We start from the raw sequence: 19,914 nt of genomic DNA on the forward strand, positions 1-19,914 counted from the left end.
CCTGCCTCACATTTAAAATGTAGATAAATCCTGTCAGTCGACTGCTAAAACTGAGACACAGGCCCTCACTCTCTCCTGTCACGACTATTGTAACTTGTCCGGCCTTCCTACCTCTCACCTGTCTCCCCTTCAATCTATCCTAAACGCTGGTGCCAGGATTACTTTTCTCTCCTAACTATCTCAGTATATCTCCTGCTGAAATCCCTCTCCTGGCTTCATATCGAATCCCATATCACACACAATTCGCCTCCACACTTTTAAGGCTTTACACTCATCTGCCCCTCCTTATATCTCAGCCCTAATTTCTCACTATACACGTGACCGACGCTTGCGTTCTGTTCAAGGATGTCTTCTCTCTGCCCCTTTTATTTTTAAAGTCCTCTCCCGCCTTAAACCTCTCACTGACTGCCCCACACCTCTGGAATGCCCTCCCCCTCAATATCCGACCAGCACCCTGTCATGGTAACTTTATGACAAGCTATAATATACACCAAAAATACCTGGGTTGAACTGAACACGACTAGATATGATAAAATATAATTTATTCCTTGAAAAAGGTGAACACATGAGATATACAAATAACAGACAAAATATGCACTTACTTAGAATTGGAATGACGAAATAATCAGAAATCTTGATTAGCAGTTCATACAGCAATCTCAGGATGACACAAAGACAATGAGTATAGTCTGAGCCTCATTTATATACCATCTCAGGCCTATCTCTTAACCCTGGGGCGCCTAGCTGGCTAGTGAAGTCCTTTGAAGTAGACTCTCCCTTATCTGCAAGTGTGAACTATGACACTTACAGACCACTCAGCCCCTTTGTTCTTCCGCCCTAGTGTATACAGTCAGAGTGGTCAACCTTTGATCAGAGGACTTATACTAGACAACTCGTCTGCCCTCCTCACCTATTAACATAGCAGATGGGGTCTGCGTTCTCATACCAGATCCAAAATACTATTCACAGCTTAATATCTTCACATATTAATATAATCGGTTCCGTTGGGCCCAGTGGGCCGATACTTGCCAGCTTTTCTTGCCGGAACTGTATCTCCATTGTGGCCAAGTCTCAGCCCTCTGTCACCCCCAGAACCGGAGATACATAAATGCAGGTAAAAACACTTTTAAAATACAGGATTCTTCCCTTTAAAAATGAATCTCTGCCTTTCACTCTTTCCCCATTGAAATCAACGGTCCCCGCTGCCATAGGCTTCAATGGGGCGCTCCGCCATTGAGGTCAATGGGCTTTCTCCGCCATAGCCTTTCAATGGGAAAACGCCGCCATTGACGGCTATGGGGATATTCACCAAACTTTACATTTGCCCACACTCCGTCTGGTTGTTCGGACAGGGCTGGGAATGGCCATGCATTCATGCCGGAACCTTGGTTACATGCCACCCAAATCCCAGCCCTCTGGTCCTTCCAGAACCGGAGATATGGACTTGCCCTTTTCACAATTTCGGACTTAGCCGTTTTCACGCCACGCGGTTTTTCCCCATTGGAATCAATGGCCGGTGCCGCCATAGAAAATGCATGGGCGCACGCCGCCATTGGATTCAATGGGACCTCCGCTCCGCCATTAAAGTCAATGGCGCGACCCTCTTTCTCCGCTCGACCCTTTACGGGGGTCCCTCATTCCCGGACCCGGTGGGGGTCGTGTGTGGGGGTTGCTAGGGGCAAAAATAATTTTATTCCCAGGTGCCCTAGAACTTAAGATTCCCACGCCAATTGTCATTGAACTTGAACCAAGTGATAAAGCTCTTTTGAAAGACATTGTATCCGCTTTTGCGGTCTGCGGTTTGGATGGCTGCCAACCTGTTCCTCGAGGCCGGCGTCGAGGAATCCCCATTGAAGTCATTGGCCCCATTGACTTACAATGGGAAACCGCCGCCCCTCCTCTCGGATGCCACCTGCTGGTCGTCGCTGGAAAACAGGTCCAAAACCGCTACTTCTGCCATTGGAATGCATGGAGCTCCAATGGCGACTTATGGGACTCTGCAAAATGGTGCCTGATAAGGCGGGAACATGGAACAAAGAGCTATAAACACTAAGTTAACCTTAACCCTTTACCTCCCGCATCAATCCCAATGTATGTGTTGGTGCAAACACTGGAACAGAAACAATACATTTTTACAGGGGAATATACATTAGGATGCTGAAGCAAGGTAAAAACACATTACTGGACCACAGTCCAGTTAACCCCTTGCTTCCCAGGTGAGAGTAGGGAGTGGCCAAATGGGGTGTAATCCCTTTAATCCCGGGCCAAACCCCCTCTCCCATGACACACCCTCTCTATCCACCTTTAAGTATCTTAACACCCACCTCCTTAACAAAGCATATGACTAGGATGCGCGCGCATACGCGGATGTAGTTCGCCTTGGCACCAAGTGCAAATCAGTCCCGATCCCTGGAGAATGTCCTAGGTGACTGGCAGACAATTGATTACCCACAACCCTACGCGTTTCGTGAGAGTACCTCACTTCCTCAGGGGCATGATGCGAACTACATCCATGTATGCGCGCGCATCCTAGGCATTGCCGGGTGGAGTGTAGCGGTGACCTGTCAGCCATCCATACATGCGCGCATGATCTGCGTGGTTGCGTGAGGCTGACGCACTGGACGACACATGGAGGTGGAGTTGCAGCAGTGTATTCCGCAGTAGCGGTGGTCAACACGGACGGGGAACGGTCCTTTACCGGTGAGTACTTGAGCCCCTGGGAGTGGACAGTACCCGTGGAGTTACCATTTGCTGTGCCTACCTTTATTTGGCTTCTTGTGAGTAGGGTTTCAATTTTGCCCCTCTGGAGCAGCATTCATTGGTTACCTTTATGTGTATGTCACAATTTGTATTAATTCAGTTTTTTTTAGTTGGTTATTTGCAGGTTATTTTAGTATTTGTATGTCTGCCAATTAATGTGTGTTTGTTAGTCATAGTTTGTGCACTAGTAGTTGTTGAGTTTGTAAGTGTTTCATTTTTATTTTTATACTTATTTTCATTTATGAGTTAATATTTAGAATCATCCTATACAGTTATATACTATGATGGGTTTTTGGTTTTCTTTTTCCATGTGGTGAAACCACTATCAAGAATCATCAGAGGAGTACTAAGTCAACAGGACTGGTTTATGCCATATGGTCAGGACTTTCACTATATTATTGTCTTTTTGAGGCGCCGACATCCTTTTTTTGTATTTGTTGTATATATAGTTTATCTATATTTGTTCTTGGCAGCCATCCTATATTTTTAGGCACTGTGGTTATTACTAGTAGGGTTTATAGCACACTACTTTATATTAAGCATTAGCGCTGTAGCACATACACTTCTTGCCATTGTGTTATTTGTATTATTTGTTATTTATATGATTGTCACGTGTATTAATGCTGTGAAGTGCTATGTACATTAAATTAAGATATACATACTGTATATACATCCCCTCCGGGGAAATTAAATAGTTGCCAAATTATGTGGCTCCCACAGGCCAAGTGGCAACCGCAATGTGATTGTGGTAGAAACATGAGCAAAGCCAGGTTTGTGACATTTATATTTATTGGGTATTTGGGAAAGGAAAAAGCCCCTAAAGGACATTTGGTTCCGCTTAAGTCTCTATTATTCTTGTATATGCACTGTATGCTAAACCCAACATTTCCAAGTCCTACCCTCAATGTTTGTAACGTTTTTTTTAAAGTTGTCCCTCAAGCAGTAATGTAGGGCCCTTCCTGGTTGCTTCCGATGGAGTGCTGACATGCTGCTTCTCTCTCCGTTGTACACCTGCCAAGTTTCTATGTTCCAAAGCATCAGACTGGAGGGAGTTTGGGTTCTGCCAAGTACACTACAGAGAACAGGTGTGGATTCCACTTGTTAAATGCCCTTTGTCTTTTCTATAGATTACTCCAGCATAACCAAACTCAGCAATTCTGGGTTTTGCACACAAAAAGAAACGTTTATTTTGAAGATAAATACTCGCATACAAAAATCGTGCAAAATAGCGATGACGGCCAAATAAGTTAGAATATTGTCAAAGACGGTCGCATAGTTTTCTGGTTCTGAGCAGAATCCTTCTGTTTGATATTGACGTTAACCCGTCTCCTGGTGTTAACCTGTCTCTCAGCTCCCTTTGCTTTGCTGCCAGTTTTTATCCAGACAAAATCATCTAATCGACCATCTTAACTCTAAGTATTATGTCCTAACATTGTATTTACATGTGTTCTTCCATTTTAACACAGATGTCATACAATATCTCCTTATGTATATATAAGGAACTCAAGCTTATTATGAGAAATGGTTACATGAGATATACCAACGGTTGTCGATGTTTAGCTCAAATGTCCCCTCAGGGCCTCTTCCCCAGACAACACAAAACAGCTGCAATCCCACTACAATGGTAACCTGTATCTTCTGACATTATCCCATGTAAGAAGATCTTCAGGACTCATTCTAATGTCAGAACAAATATGATCAATTTCCTTTTCTTCCTAAGATACCCTTTGAACAATTCTCCTATAATCATCATTCGAAACATTCATTTTAGAGGGACAATCAAATTCTTGCACTACTGCCAGTGAGTTTCAAGGCTACAGTTTCAAACAAGGGAAGTACGGAGGTTTGAGAGTGATGCTACTGATGATATCCTTCATACTCTCTTCTTACTCTGCAAAGTGTAAGTGTTTAACCTGGGCAGTAACTGTTACATACGCCTATAATATATATTATCTTTAACTGTGTAAGCAATGTCTGGTGTATACTGAATAACCCTGCTCACTTTAAGTAACTACAGGCATACCCCGCATTAACGTACGCAATGGGACCGGAGCATGTATGTAACTATGTAACACAGGCATACCCCGCATTCACGTACACAATGGGACCGGAGCATGTATGTAACTATGTAACACAGGCATACCCCGCATTCACGTACACAATGGGACCGGAGCATGTATGTAACTATGTAACACAGGCATACCCCGCATTCACGTACACAATGGGACCGGAGCATGTATGTAAAGTGAAAATGTACTTAAAGTGAAGCACTACCTTTTTCCCACTTATCGATGCATGTACTGTACTGCAATCGTCATATACCTGTATGACTGGTGTAAATAACGCATGTGTAACAGGCTCTATAATCTCCCCGCTTGCGCACAGCTTCGGTACAGGTAGGGAGCCGGTATTGCTGTTCAGGACGTGCTGACAGGCGCATGCGCGAGCTGCCGTTTGCCTATTGGGCGATATGTCCTTACTCGTGAGTGTACTTAAAGTGAGTGTCCTTAAACCGGGGTATACCTGTATGTATTTGTAACCATGTACCAGTCATCATAACTCTGTGCCCAGGACATACTTGACACGAGAGGTAACTCTCAATGTATCACTTCCTGGTCAATCATTTTATAAATAAATAAACACGTCACTTCCCTGTGCTGCAGAAGACTTTTTTTTTTTTTTAAATATTCTTTTTCGTGACACTAAATTGACAATCTTTAAAAAGATACAGCAAGAAAAAGTATCCTCACCTGTATATTAATTAGCAATCAGAATTTTGCACAAAAGAATGGGAGGGATAAAGAATAAAAATCAAAGCAAGGGGTGGGGGGGGGGGGGGGGGAAGGGAGCGTACGGGATACAAAAACACACATGGTGAAGCTGACGTCTAATGAGCATGAAATATGACCCATGGAGTCCAGATGTGTTCAACTTTATCTGGGGAATCCCAAATTATGAGAGCTATTTTTCCCATTTCATAGATTTCCCAGATTTAGCTAGACAGTTTTTAATGGAAGAAACTCTGATTTGTTTCCAAAATAAGGGTATTAAAAACCAGGCCACTGGGAGAAGGTGAATTACAAGAGATCTCTTCGACTGTAGGTTTGGGATCTTGTTGCAGTCCCTGTGATTGAAACAATTTTCTCTAATACTACTTTCGAGAAGGGTTTAATCGGGGGGTATTCCCAACATATGTGTAACGTTGAACCCCTTTTTCTCAAACCTCTCCAATGTAAATCTAAAGATCCTGGGGAAAAGAGTCTCAACCTTACAGGGGTGTAATACCACTTACGCAGTATTTTATAAAACGTCTCTAGCACCCTAACGGAAATGGAAGCGCCAGCTGGGATTTCATAGATTTTGCTTCCCTGTTCTATAGGGGTGTCCTGTTCCAGATCCCTTTCCCAAGCTTTAGCAAATGCAGTGGGAAATGTAAAAATGTGTCCTGGCTGCTGACAGGCGCCCTGAGTGTCATGCTGTTCGCACACCACTGGCGTGGGAGTGGTGGCTGACTGAGTAACTTAGCGAGGGAGATGAGCAGTGGAGGACCTTTTGGTGGCGGTGCCAGCGGGAAGATCCGAATCTGAGGACCTTAAAGATGGTGATGGTGGCTGGCGAGGAGATTATAGATGGCGGCAAGATGTTCAGCGGAGAGGTGCCCTATGGTAAGGTGTCTTGCAGACAGTGGTCCCGGCAATATATACATCAAAACCAAGATGGTAAATCTGAACTGAAGGGGTCTTTGGATGTTGCACTCACATTCTTCCCAATCAATAAAAGCCTTTCCAAACCCTGTGGCAGTGATGTATTATTTCTCAGTGGATGTATCTTCCTCCAAAGTGGGGATATCCCTCAGGGTATATAGGGGTCGTGCAATGTGGAAAGAAATCAAATGGTGGTGCCAATATATATAAAGGAACAACTTTATCTAATAACTGTTGGAATAGTACTTAGAATATAAATAAAAAATACAAGCATGTAAAAATTAAGTGAAGCTTGCTGGGCTTTCACCCATTGCGTCACTTCCGGTCCGCGACGCTCATCTCAAGTGGATACAGGAGGGTTCCCTGGACAGCTGATCAGGTGGGGAGTGTGGCTGCAGGCTTCATGCGCGTCGTGTCATTCGCTTCGGCAGAAGATATCATATGCCATCCCAAGTTTATGAAACATGGAATGAGGGACTTGACAACGATGCTGATGTATACAATTTTGATATTTGCATTCGAGCGCAAGGGGTCTAGATATGGGAGGGTCTGCCAGGTACTGGAGAACAGATATTAATTTGTCGCTCAGGTTTTGTGGTAAGACGGTCATGTTTAGTCTTGTCACGTCTGCCATGAGCGCCTGAATGTATTGATGTGACTAATGTGTGTAAGAATTAGTTAAGGAAAGTTATGAGCATGTATCTACCGAGTGTCTAGTTTAAACGTCATTTTGTAGGTTTTTTACTTTGTCGTAAAATGGTCAATCTCACAGCTGAGTTACGACGGGGTGGGTTATGTTGTTTCAACATAGAGAAATAATGTATTTAAGTAATAGCAATGTATTAGAAAAATCAGATTTCACCAGAGGTGTATTTAGGATGAAATACGTGATATCTCATCTTCCTGTGCCAATTTCCTCTCTGGGAGAAAACCTATGACATTTGGGTAATGTACTGTATAGGGATTTCTATTTGAAGTTTTATCCTTTTTATTTTGAGAAACTGTTCTGCATTTATTGTTACTGTACAGTATGTTCTTGTACTCCTTTTTTCTGTAACCTAAGTGTCATATTTTATATATATTAAAACATTTAATAAGTGATGCTTTGGGCTCTGAATGAACTGTTGCACGCTCTGGAGAGAGTATTTCCATTTTCGGCCACGTTTTGCTACAACTGATTTTTTTGCGTGTTAAAGTGCATAGATTTTTCTATGATAAACAGGGATCTGGGACCCTGGCAAATATACATTTACATCTTATTTGTATTTCCCGGGTGGTGGGAGTGTATAGATATGATTGCAATTGAGTAAGGGGTTAATATTAACTCATTGGAGTAAGGAGAAAGGTTAGTTGGCTAGAGTTAGCTGTGTGTATTAACCCTGATTGCATATCTAAGTCACGTGCTCACTAATGTGCTCTTCGTGACAGGTGGTATATTGGGACAGATTTAAGGGAGATGTTAACTCATTTGAGGAACCTTGGTGAAGTGGGGCAGCTTGCGGGTTGTGTATTAATCCTTGTCCCACAGGGGAGATATTGTCCATTTGAGGGACCTTTGCGGAGGTGAAAAGTGGGAGCGCTTGCGAGCAGAGTATTAACCCTGGTCCCGTATGCAGGTCACGTGCTCTCAAGTGGGCCGTGCATGACTAGGCTGGAGCTAATTTTGCCTGAAATGTATTTTATATGTACAGCGCTACGTACACTGTTAGTGTTATATGAGAAGAAAGAAAAAAAGGCTACAGCGTTATAGGGATTGTTAGAGTTGAGAAGTGCTCTGTCTGCTAATTGTGAGCTAAATTTGTGAAATACTGTACTCCTTATTTTGCTGGTATCAACTGATTCTTCTAGGAACTCAACTCTGATCTCCTCTCCTTTCTGGCATTAGGTTAACGCTAAAATCTAGTAAACAAGGCCCATTTATATTGTGGTTACCTCCTACTACAGAGCTAATGGCTGCAAGGGATTACTCGGCCGGGCAACATTGTTTTTCATTCATAGGTGGGGAATTCCAGAGGGAAGAAGCATTCCAGTATTGTAGAGGTATGTGTGGGAAGAGGTAATGGGTAGAATAGGTGTGTAGAATGGAGAGGGTTAGGACTATAAGGAAGTATGTCGAAGTAATGTAGAATGATTTTACAATATAAGTACCCCTGAAATTTCCATGTTCTTTGAGTTTTTGCTGCAGTTCCATTCAAAGTGCTGCTTTCAGGGCCCAAACTCCGAGAAACCCACATACATTATAAAACAAATGTTCAGAACTATAGAGCAGATGTTGCATGGTGATGGGAGTGCTCCCACTCGATTGCATCTCTGTTAAATCAAGGGGAAGTGATACCATGTAACGGTACAATCCCATGTAGCTGGCCAAAAACGTCCTGCTCTTCATTTGGAAATAGATTACAAATTGCATTTGTTAGGGGTTTTCTGTATGGGGGAGTGTTTGTTATGTAGGTGTTTTCTTTACCATTATCCAGCCCTGTCCTTATCAGAAGGGAAGAGGGTGAGATGGGGGATGTGGGGGGATTTGCCTGTACAAAGTCTTGTTAGACACAAAGTGGCATCAGACCAGAGGGAGCAGCCAGAGGACGTCAAACTCGTCACAATTCTCATGTTACCAGGTTTATAAAGTAATTAAAAAAATTATTTAAAAAGACTTTCATCTGGCATCCCTACATTATATATGGAATAAATGAAACAATTATTGGCTCAGCCTCTATTAATCAATATGTCGAAAGGGTAGCAATTTAATTTCTCTCAACTTTCTGAAGGGGTTTCACCAAGTGACCCCCTATAGAGACGGAGCTTACTCCATATACTGTAGTGTACATTCCAAACAATCATGTGAAGAGAAAAAAAAAGGGATTGAATTTGGATTCGCAAGTTGTGCAACTTCCACTCCGATCACTTTTTTCTTTCTACTTTGCATATGCCAGGGTTTGGGTCTGTGATTTGCACACGTTTTCCAATATACTTCGGGGAAGTTAATTAGTATCACCTTAATTGCTCGGCTATCTTTTACACAGTAACCCCCTGATGACGGTCCCAGCTGGGTCCGAAACGCGTAGGAGGAATATGTCAAACGCAATAAAGCAACTTTTTTTCTTCAAGTCTACGAGAGGCCGCTGCGGCCTTCCTACTATTGAACCTATTCATTCGACGGGATCTAACACAGGATCAGTTCCCTGACAGCAATTGGTGAACCACTACTGCACTTATTTGTTTTGCTACAGTGAGCCCCAAAGGAGTGCAAGCTCTGAAATGCCTTTTTTCCTGATACAGATGTAGCCAGCCCTAGGTCTCATCCCCACTGCTTGAGGCTGCGCGTGCGGCATGAACAAGATATGGCCCTCTATGGGGCTGGCCCCAGTCAGTGTGATCAAGGGCGAGTGGCGCAACTACATTTTAAGAATTAAAATAATATGACTTCTGGCACGGTGGCCGAGCAATGGACACGTCACGGCTGCTTTTCAGCCAATGAGGGCGAACCAGCCGCTTGACGTCATGGCCACGCTCCCGCCACCCCGTCGCCTCAGATTCTTAGTCCTCATCGCTTGGCTGAAGGCCAGGAGCGCCGCCAGGGGCTCCGTTGCACGCGCTCACTGGGGCCATAGCTTTACCGTTCCCAGCAACCGCGCTGAACGTGGCCCAGAAGGATTAACGCTGTGGGAGGCCCCATTGAAAGGAATGAACATCCGTAGCGCCTTCATGGTAGCCCCCTCCCCCAACACCGCAGTTTTTCCGTGTTTCCTCCGTTGCGCCAGGGACGGTAAGTCTGGCTGCATCTGTATGTTGGACATTGTCAGGGCTGGTCAGACTGTGGACTGAAAATTGAAACTGCCGCCGAATATATCATTGTATCTGTCTTTTAACATTTATCCAGATTTCCCTGGGGGGACCATTAACTATCCCTTCCAGGAATAGGGAATCAAGCAGCTGAGGTACAGTACTTGTGGGACTCCGGTGGTGAAACTGTAATGTCCTTTCAACAGATAAAAGACAGAGTCAATAATAATTGATTCACCTATTTTCAAGTCCGGCATTATGCAATAAAAAATAAAGGTTCTGATTCTTTGTGGACCCTTTCCTCATTTGACTCGACAAAAGATGTCAAACTACCAAATTCGCTTCACAAGTATTTTCTCTAAAGCTTTTAAATAGAACAAAAAGGAAAAATGTGGCAATCTTCTGTAGAGGTGGAAAGGGGAATATGTCTTATAATGAAGAAGTTGAGAAATGAAATCTAGGGTTTAGTCAGGTCAACAAAATTACCATGTTAGAGAAACTCCGTTTACAACTGAGCGATTGAGTCCATAGATGGAAAAGAGGCCCCCCAATTTCGCTCAATTAGACAAAGCACTTTTTACAATGCTCCCATGTGAATGTTAACATACCTGTGCTGACCTGTAATCAAGCTACTATAGGGAAAATGCTGCACACCACATAAAAATAATATAAGGATACAACTACCGGTGCTCCTGCTCATTTTGTTGGCAATAAATTAGTTTTGAAAATTCCGTGGAGACCTGTAATCAAGGACATTGAGGTTTAAAAAATAAATAAAAATAGTCTTATATATTCAAAAGCTTCCTGTGTCAGTTCAAGTTGAGATCATGAAACCATTCAAATCCACCTGCGAGGCACAGATTGGCTCAGAAGCCCTTTCTTTGGTGTGTGGTAACAAATAACCCTCACATAGACCCCAGTAGTTGGTCTGTACACACGTTTAATTGTTTATTGACGATTCTGTTTATTCATTGGATTTTTTTTCCAACAGAAAAAGATATACGCAGAAAAGAACAAATCGCACTGTCTTTATTCATTTTACTGTCTGAAAATGGCAATCTCCTCTAACATTGCTAATTCCCCCTGTTGCAACTTGGAATAACTTTCCTGAATATGATACACTGAAATGCTGCAAGTCTGCGGTATGAAACAGAAGAGTAAAGAAAAAAAGAGAAAATATCTCTACTTAAAAAAAGTTTCATTCACCCAGATTTAACCCCTTAAATATGTGACTGCCGTGTGTCCAAGGAAGGTTTGTAGTATTGTTACATTTTTACTCTCGATACTAGTGGTTTCCAACCTTTTTTTTTGTCATGGAACCTTATAATTAAATTGTGACATTCTGTTGACCCCAACTCTCTAGCGCGTCTGTGATCAGATGCATTGTAAGGAACCCCAACCCTCTCTAATAACGCATCTGAGATCAGATGCATTGGAAGGAACCTCAAACCTCTCGAATAGCGCGTATGAGATCAGATGCATTGTAAGGAACCCCAACCCTCTCTAATAGCGCGTCTGAGATCAGATGCATTGTAAGGAACCCCAACCCTCTCTAATAACGCATCTGAGATCAGATGCATTGGAAGGAACCTCAAACCTCTCGAATAGCGCGTATGAGATCAGATGCATTGTAAGGAACCCCAACCCTCTCTAATAGCGCGTCTGAGATCAGATGCATTGGAAGGAACCTCAAACCTCTCGAATAGCGCGTATGAGATCAGATGCATTGTAAGGAACCCCAACCCTCTCTAATAGCGCGTCTGAGATCAGATGCATTGGAAGGAACCTCAAACCTCTCGAATAGCGCGTATGAGATCAGATGCATTGTAAGGAACCCCAACCCTCTCTAATAGCGTGTCTGAGTTCAGATGCATTGTAAGGAAACCCTAACCCTCTCTAATAGCGCGTCTGAGATCAATGCATTGTAAGGAACCCCAACCCTCTCTAATAGCGCGTCTGAGTTCAGATGCATTGTAAGGAACCCCAACCCTCTCTAATAGCGCATCTGAGATCAGATGCATTGTAAATTCTTCTGTATTTGGTACAATTTTCAAATGGACTGAAAATTGCACGGAACCCTTTAGAGATGCCCGGGGAACACAAGGGCTCCTGGGAACCCTGGTTTAAAAACACTGCTCTATACAGGGCTCTTCAACTAGTTTTCCAAAAGGGCCAGATCAGAAAACTTTTGGAAGTAGAAGGGCCACAAGTTTATTGTAATGGGTTTTTAGATGCATTTAAAGACTTTAAAATTATTATATTTCAAGATTTTGCAAATGTGTAACATTTGTACCATATATATTTACATTAGCTTAACTTGCAAGTGAGTTTCGGTGGGAAAACCTGCACTTAGCCCCCTAAGTAACTGGTATGAAACGAGCAGAAGCAGAGAGTCTAAAGGCCATATCAGGTATACAGTATAAATAGCAGCCCGTGGGTGGAATTAAATGAGCTATTTAGAACATGAAGCATGTTATCAATTCATATAGGAAGAACCCGTGTTTTCTGCGGGGTTTTAACTTTCTATTTAAAAAAAAAAGGACATTTTAAAGTAATTGCAAGCAGTCATAATGTGGCAGCACAAGAATAGAACCTTGTAGAAGTGTTATCCTAACTACCCGTTCTCGCTGCAGCACCAGCCTTCAGTTTCGTTTTATCTGAAACTCTACATTTCCAATTCTTGTATTTTGATGCTGTTCCTCAAAGAGTAGAATCAGTTTTAGTCATTGGGTGACAGCTGAGTAAAAAGTGAAAATATCTCAGTACGTCAGGTAATGGAAGGGTTACCCGTAAGAGACCACACATTTATAGAAAGCTGATTCAATTAGACGTTTCCTAAATTTAATTTGAACTATAAAATGTGGAAGTGTGTTGCACAGACATGTTGTTTTTATGTGTTTTGTATAAAGGTCCCAGACAGAGGAACTATGCTGACATTTGGACTGAACTCGCATATCTGTCTGTTGCCTTAAGAATTCTTCTTAAACTCCCACACACTATGTAATGTGAAACCACAGAAATATTGAAAAAAAAATCAGAAGAAAAAAAAATGAAAATGTTCTAGTTATTGTCCCTCAAACTCCAAAAAAAACGCACAAGTTCCCTTTAGCAAACCTAAAACTGCAGGTTTGTGCAACATTTTCACAAATTTTGTGTACAGTAAATAAAAATATCACTTGTGAGCACATTCAAATCTCAGATATCTACAACCCTGCTTTTCACCATTATCTCTTAGCATGTTTCCACTGCAGACGGGGATTCTGGGAAATTACATGCAAATGAGCACGCAGTGTAACCTTTTATTTCATGTCCTTTTTAACATGGATCCCTATAAGCGCATGCGTTCTGTATTACACAGCTTCTCGGCACAGCCTGGGTTAAAGAAATGCATAGCCAGTAAACCTACTCATAGACAGCAGTTTCAACACATTTCACACATTTAGTAAAATATACAAAGTAGGAGACAGTCCTGCCACAATCACGCTGCTGATGGGGGAGAGAGGATACCTTTCTCATTTTATTAGCAGTCGCCAGTTAAACGTCGCGCCAAATAAATTACGGAGACATGCCTGTGCTGAAAAAGGAGCATACCAGAGGTACCTGGCTGGGAGATAAGCTAATGCCTATGCAAAGTATATTTAACTGAGTCCCATCACACACTTCCTAAAAGGATTTCCATACCAATTATAAAGAGTTGCTGAGCGTAAGGTACCAACCTAATGTCTGGAATGGTCTCAGAACCAACAGGACTAGAACCCACAACCATTATTTTCCTAGGCCACAGCTCTAGCAGTGTGAGCTAGAACAGCTGATGGATAGTGTCACAGCTCTAGTAGTGTGAGCTAGAACAGCTGATGGATAGTGTCACAGCTCTAGCAGTGTGAGCTAGAACAGCTGATGGATTGTATCACAGTCACAGCTCTAGCAGTGTGAGCTAGAACAGCTGATGGATAGTATCACAGTCACAGCTCTAGCAGTGTGAGCTAGAACAGCTGATGGATAGTATCACAGTCACAGCTCTAGCAGTGTGAGCTAGAACAGCTGATGGATAGTATCATAGTCACTGCTTTGCTTCACCTTGTTTTTAATTGTGTCAGAAACCGTGTTTTATTTAATCTCTATTAGAATATGAACAGAGAAAAGGCAATCCTTTAGATTAGGTGTACTCTTAAATAATCCAAGTGGGTGAAATACCCCTAAGAGATGTATAATGACCTGGACAAAGTAACTTTGAATACATATACTGTACAACTAAAAAGAATGAGAAAGGACCTCCAAAGAGCTGCATAATAGAGGATAAATTAACGTAATATAATCTATCTGTTATGTAAAAAGTTGTACATTTATTAAGAAAGAGAATTAAGTGTGTAGCCAGGTAATCCCCTGGGCTACTAATTTCCCTGCCTAAAATGTAAGACCTGGTACAAGAGCAGGCAGGGTTAGAGTTAAATTTATGCCATAGCTTCAGTAAACAGCTTCATTGAGTGACAGGGGGTGGGCCCAAGGCCAAGGTACTGCCCACAATTTGTGGGCTCAGACCTGGGACCCTCCCCTGGTAACCAAAAGGGGCTGCAGCCAAATATAGTGGCTCTCTGTCTCTCTCACTCAGTGAGAGGTGTGTCCTATCCTCTCACCTCAGGGGGAGTGGGATGTACTTTATCTTGGACCAGGGACCTGGTGTCAGGCCTTCCCTCCCGCAGGGGAGTGGAAGCAGATACCCATGCTCCATCAGGGAGTAGGTGAGATTGGGATAGACCTTTGGGGCCTCAAGCCCTGGGGGTTGAGTCCAGGGACCAAAGAGAGAGAAGAATGTGATGTATGCTGTGTACTGCTGTGTGAAGAATAAAGGACCAGTTGTACCTGTTTTATACTCCTGCCTGAGGCTGCAGGCTGGGGGGGGGGGGGTCGAGAGTGTTTTCTACAGGGGACTGCACCTACCTACGATAGGCCCTGTGGGAAGGGAGGCGCTGTACCATAGGAGAAGAGAGCTGCAGATCACCAAATGCCTGGCCTGGCTTCCCCAACTAACATCGGCGGAAGCTCAGGGCCTTCTGTATACCTGCAGGTGAGCACCACAACACCGTGTAATAGTGAAATCTCGCGTCGGGTGGGGGAACACCGGTTACAAGTGAATAATAAAATTAAACGTAATTATAAAAAGCAGAAGATCTAATAGTGATCAAACCAAAGACTAAATGAACACGCTGAGAAGTGGGCGATGAATAGAGAAGATGTTGGTGGAATAGTAAATAGAGATTTTCCATAAATGGAGCTTATTCTGAAGTTACCAGTGGAATGCAACAGAGTTCAGAACTGACCTCTTTAAAACATTATTTACCGGGCCTGGAGCGGGCAACGATGGTATACAGTATAATACATTGCAAGGTGTGTTGCAAAGTATAGTAATCGTATTTGTCCTTAAAGTGTGTCGACTCATTGCAAGCTGTGATTTATTTTATTGGACCAACGAAAAAAAAGTCCTTCATAGGTATGTCAGTGCACAAAGCCTCCAGTCAGGCCACCAAATCATGCCAGCCCCAATCATTGGCTGCGGCTTCCAGTCGACACTGGAGGCCATGCTGGATTTACATGAAGGAGCACCAGTGCCCAAAACTGTAAGCGTCTCGAGAACCGGGAGGTCCTCAGAACGGAAAATAACAGAGTTCAGCTTCAGAGGATCTCTCCCCCACCCTCATTTAAATTATGTCAAAAATCCATTTACAATTATAGAAGGACAGTAGCTTTAAGCAGAAGATTTGTTAGATGTTTCAAATATCTACTGTACTATTAAAAAAGTTTTACATCCAACACTTTTCTTCCTCAGCAAACATCTTGTTTGTAAGGTAACTACAGAAAGAGGAAAAGATTCCTTGGTACTATATAAAAAAAAGGGACTTCTTTAGAAGGTGTCAATCACACCCCAGCCCCTGAGGAAGCAAAGAGAGGCATTGCGAAACATGTAGGGTGATCTACTGCTGCAGAACAGTGTGCCCATGGGATTCTGGAGATCTGCTGGAGCCTCCTGCACTTACTCCATAAGATTGGAGAGTCATCCCGGCGAACCCGGAAGTGAAGAGGAGCGTGAGCACGTGGCTCGGTGGCTTCACTCCAGCACGAGGGGACTCTGCCTAGGAGAATAGAGGCAGCAACGAAGGAAACATTCACTGGTGGTGTAAATCGCCGGGTGACAGCACTAAACCTGTGAGTGGGAATTTTTCCCATTTTATTTTTTAACTCTGAACTGAATTAAAATTACTTGTACCATTGAAGTGTTGTGTGTTTTTCTAATCCAATACAGTGTGCAGCCTAAAGTGCCCTGACAGTTGGGAATACTCTTTAAGGAGAAGCAGCTACCACTGAGGGACTTTATGGCTATTTACCCCAACTAATGACTTTTAGATAACCAATATAGTTGAATTGTGATATATGTGTTACCTTCTATTGGGATTGGTGATTGTTGTGCATTTCTAGCGCTTTTTGGCTAATTGATTTATGTATTTTCCCATAAATATGTGTAGCACTTTTTCACATAGGATTATCTCACATTCATCTCATTAATAGTTCCCTCGCTGACGAGAAAGTTCAGGTTCTCTGCATTTATTTTACTCAACATTGAAACAACTAACATACTGTATACCAGAGGTCACAAAGTAGAGTTAATCAAATTTGTCAGTGCCTCCACCCAAAGGGAACTAATCCTCAAATTAGGTGTCGGTAACTAATCCTGTTGCACGAATAATGTATGTTAAATATGTACTCTTAATGTTTTCTTAATAATTGATTAATACAAAATTTAAATTAACACTTTCATTTGGATTTTTTTAATAACCACCGCTGTAGGTGTCTAAAAGAATAAAATAGAAAAAAGTCCAACCTCCATGCTGCAGTATTTTATAAAAATAGAAAAAAATATACACGTACTGTAAGAGATTAGACCAGGCCTGCACAACTCCAGTCCTCGAGGGCCGCAAACAGGCCAGGTTTTCAGGATATCCCTACTTCAGAACAGCTGGCTCAATTAGTGGCTCAGTATGACTGCGGCCCTCGAGGACTGGAGTTGTGCAGGCCTGCCCAAGCAGTATCCCCATATATTGTGCAAACTATACATTTTCACAGTACTCTTTATTGGCCGGTGAACTTGCTAAACTGGATTTTGGACCCATCCTGGAAATTCCCTTCCATGCCCTTTGAACAACAGTGCAAGGACTTTACTGTACCATATAAAACGTCCTCTATTTGTTGAATTGTATATACTGAAAGCCTTATGTACTATGTTCCAAGAATGTAGGTGCTTTCCAACAAATTTGTCAAAGATTCCATAGTCCTGATCTGTGTAACACCTGCATTGTATTATTTTTCAACTGAAACGGTATTGTGGCTCATATGTTACAATATTCTGCTTCACTCCATTAACCAGAAGAATTACCATAAATATTATTTAAAAAAAAGTGTAGACCCATTTCCCAGAGTTTCCATGTCTGATTTGGGTCACATGGGGAATCAACTAAAATTCAAATCTGCTGCCTGACAATGGTATGTAGAATGGGTAATCACATTCATTTTTTTTTAATTAGTGGAGAATCCCAATAATAATTACACATATTGAAATCGCTTGTTGTTGTAACACACAATACTCAATGACTGTAGCAGTGCCCTTAGTGATGCTATGTGTAGGAAAGAGGCCATTTACAGTTGAGGATGTCCATGAGGAACGTAAAAAATATGAAAAGAGCCAGACGGATTAAACCATAGTTATCAAAAAATGATAGTGCATGTTACCTACAGGTCTGTGATCCTGACTTTAGTGGTGAGAAAATTAACTCTCTTGAATATTTTACATAAAATAATTCATAAGAACCAAGAACTAAGCAATGTAACAAGGCAACTGGAGCCATCCACATATTATGTTGTACCAAGAACTATACAACCAGTAGAAAACAAACTAGGTCTCCGATAGAGTGCTGTGTCTATTTCTAGAAGTCAAATCATCTGAAGTATTATACATAAAGAAAGTAAAGTCGGCTCAGGACAGGAAACCGCAGCTACAGACTTGCGGTCTCCAGCGCCTATGGACGTACAAGCAAAAGTTTGCAGCGCTAGGGACAGTGTCTGACGCGATCATGATGCTGGACTCCGTTTTTCTGAATGGGCCCCGGCCGCATTAATCCTTCGATGCCATGGTCACGTGAACGGCTGCGACACTGAAGACATTAAGTCCTGCGGTGGATCGGTACATCTCTATAATGGGACACGGATTGCATTATCAAACTGGAAAGTCTCCATTGTGGAAGGAAGATTGGCTATAATAGAGACTTTCAAATATGGTACAGTGTAAACAAAACGAGGTGCCAGAGGGCAGAAGTTGTAGTAATAAACAATTGTTACAGAAAAAATGGGTCATGCATTGATGCCGGAAGGGGCACAGTCAAAGGCAACACACAAAAGGAGAAAAAGCAAACGTCAGCTATGACCAAGGTTAAAAGGTTCCCCAGTAATAAGGGAAATGGACAGACTAGGGGAACCCAGAGCTAATATCGGTCATTGATGTTTTTGTCTTCGGTACCTTCTCTGACCTTTGTTTTTTTTATCACAAGTGACGAGCTCATCGCTTTGGATTATGTAGGAAATGTTCAGTAAACTGTCGCTCTTTGTAAGCCACTGACCCATAAATGGGAATTTTCTCACTTTCAGTCTGATGATCGAAAAGCCAAAATGTTACTTTTATGTTTCTATTAGGAAACAAACATATTTATAGTTCTGTAAGGAAGATACAGGGCCATATTTATGGCAGGTCAAGTCGTTGACCCGCCTGTTTATTCTGCGTTTTTTTCTATAAATGGGGTTATCTGGGGCCAAAGCCTGGTTTAGAAAGTGGGGTTACTGGAGCCTGAAATCACAAATCGTTCTGACAGAAGAAATAAGCGAAATGCCTTGTAGTACAACGTAAAAGGAATTCCATGAGGGTCTGGACAATGCCAGATGGTGTCCATGTCTGTGTAAATTGTACAGAACATGAAGATATTATGAGTCTGATATAGATTTGCAAGAATAACAAATATATCTTTGCAATCTGACGAATTTAATGATGCTGAACAATCCTTGATCAACGGCCAGATATCTGTTTGCCTCTCAAACGTAGGAGTAAGCCGGTGAAAAGTAGTTTCTTTGCATCTGGCAAACTCCCCCAAACACATTGATACGAGTCTCATTATTCTGGGGGCTAAGGGGATAAAGCTATGGGACATTTTCTATATTCAGGTACCGTTTGATTAAGAAAAGCTATATTTTCTCCTCAAGCCTTAAAGAAGTCACTAGAGATTGATGTGGGGGGTGGGGGAGTTAAGGATGCATTAAGAAGGTGGGCTTATCTTTGTCCCCAAGGCAGAGGAGTTTTAGGATAAAAACCATGCCTTTAGAATAGAAATTTAGATTTCCAACCAAGACAGCATCAATGCTATGACGCATGACATGTACACTAATGGCACTATATAAATAAAGACATACATACTGTGACAAACGCCCCTCTTTTGTAGTGCTGACGTCTGTCTGGGTTCTTCCCGACACAGTCTTCTAGGGTTAATTATACAACAAACAGGATCATGCAAAGTATTATGCTGCTTAACTCAGGCTTCTGCCTGCTTTATTTTCATCCAAGTAAGGTACTGCA

The sequence above is a fragment of the Ascaphus truei genome, chromosome 11, assembly GCF_040206685.1.
Source record: "Ascaphus truei isolate aAscTru1 chromosome 11, aAscTru1.hap1, whole genome shotgun sequence".
In the NCBI taxonomy this organism is placed as follows: domain Eukaryota; kingdom Metazoa; phylum Chordata; class Amphibia; order Anura; family Ascaphidae; genus Ascaphus; species Ascaphus truei.